Raw genomic sequence first — 2,190 nt, forward strand, 5'->3', positions numbered from 1 at the left:
GACCCACAGTCGAGGATTTTTCTTTTCCTTTTGCCATGGAGACAAGCAGGGATTGGCCCCCGGAAAGAAGAGCGTTTCCTTTGTTTTTGTCATTGGCTGGAAGTTTATCGATATTTTTGCAAATTCCTCTCGATGTATGAATTTCCATTAATCGCGCATTAATGGGAATAAATTACAGCAAGGGCAGTGAACAAGCTGAAAGACGATTTTTCCTAAATAAATGAGCTAGTAGCAAAAAAAAAAAAAAAAAAAAAAAAAAAAAGCTCTCTAGGTAAAGTCATTTTAAACTTTTATGGGACAAATCATCCACAGTTCATGAAATTAACTGACTTAAGAATACAGACAAACAACAAAACGCCAAAAAGTGCATTGTTAATGTATGCAGTAGTATTGTCAACTGACAAACCTGACATAATTAAAAGGTACACATTATTATTATTATTATTATTATTATTATTATTATTATTATTATTATTATTATTAGTAGTAGTAGTAGTAGTAGTAATAATAATAATAATAATAATTTCTACACCAGGTGCCACAGTTCTTAAAGTGATGTGAAGTTTTCAGTTACTCAAGCTACCATCTACCATGAGCATGATTACCGCGCTGCATTTATAAACTGAAGCCCAGCACAGATACAAATATCTGCTAATTAGTGCTAAGTAACAGACAAAATACCAGCCATGCCTTTGATGAGCTAAACAACACAGCAGTGCATTTTTTTGTGCTGCACTTATTTTCCTGTTACTGCTTTTAAAGACACCAATGGCACAAACATTGTTAAAATGTTCCACTTTACTTAGCTGAAATAGTGGCAGTGAGCAGACAGCAATTGTCCATAGCTCCGTGCGTCAGTACATTTGTCAAGCAAAGCACTCACTCCCCTAACTTTAAGTCTCACCCGCATCACTCTGAAATTAAAAAAAATAATAAGTTATACAATGTAGCATTGTTATGAAGGGAAATCCATGGAGACCCGGAGAGCTATTTTCTTGAACTAGACTGTAAACATACTTTTTAATACTTTTTTAATGCCAGCGTCAAGTGGCCAGTAGAGGAACTGCGGTTTTTGGCACTTCTGCATTGGCTTTATTTGTCACACATGGAGGTTGCTGCTTGGCTTTGAAATGCTGGTAGTTAACACCTGGATGTCTTATGCAATAGGCTAATTTTTTTCTAGGTCTAGCTTGATTTTAACTCCATGCCATCCATTTTCTTAAGTGCTGATACAGTTCAGGGTCATTGGGGGACTGGAGTCTGTCCCAGCTGTCTATAGGGGGAGACCAATATTAAGTGTGCCGGCACAGTAAAATTTCATGGTCTAACCTTTGAAGAGAAATGAAAAACTATAATGTCCTGAAACAAAACAAAATAAAAGCAAACAAATACAACTGTTTGCAGGTCCACTTGATATCTCCCAGACTTTGGAATAATTGTTCAGAAGCTGTAGTCCCATAAAATAAAGTCACATCACTTATCCACTGGAAACGTGACTCACTGTTTAGAGATTGTGGACATTATGTAATCCGAGATAACCAGGCACAAACCAGGGCATCATTCATGCGAGTTTTCTTTCATACGCGCGCATGCAGGTGACTTTGTGCGATTTCCTTCGGCTGTCTGAATGCCATTTTGTTCAACTCCATGAGAAGCTGGAGCAGTTTGTCATTAATGAGTTTGCCACAGCAGAGAGAGGGAAAAGTGAGGGAGAAAGCCAGAGTCCCCCTGCAGGCAAGATGATCGAGAGCAAGGGGGACTTCCCTGAGTCTGCTACACTGATGACATTTCCTTTAAAACCAAGTGCAAACTGCTCTGACAGCGTGGCTAATTTTACAACATCTCTTCTATCGTCCCTTCCCCTTTCATTTTCTCCCTCCACTGTCTCTTTCTCCCTCTTCTTCTCTCGCCAACATCCACATAGCTAAACACACACTCGCGCACACGCACACTCTGCCTCAAGGGTTCTGTCCTTGCGATTGGGGAATCGCTGGATCTGATTGGCTAATATTCTCACCATAGGAAATCAAAAAAATCTGAACAAGAGGAATGAAGTCTCCCATGTGTACTTTATCCTTGTAGTTAAGATCTGTTTGATATAGCAAGCTAATGCTATGGGCTTTCATGAAGGCTTGCTATTTCACTGCAGAGTGTGTGATCACAGAATTATTACTTGGAACCATGGACTCT

This window comes from Mchenga conophoros, linkage group LG5 (genome assembly GCF_057382185.1).
Source record: "Mchenga conophoros isolate Kocher_MC1m ecotype Shallow Benthic linkage group LG5, M_conophoros_male_GT1.1, whole genome shotgun sequence".
Lineage (NCBI taxonomy): Eukaryota > Metazoa > Chordata > Actinopteri > Cichliformes > Cichlidae > Mchenga > Mchenga conophoros.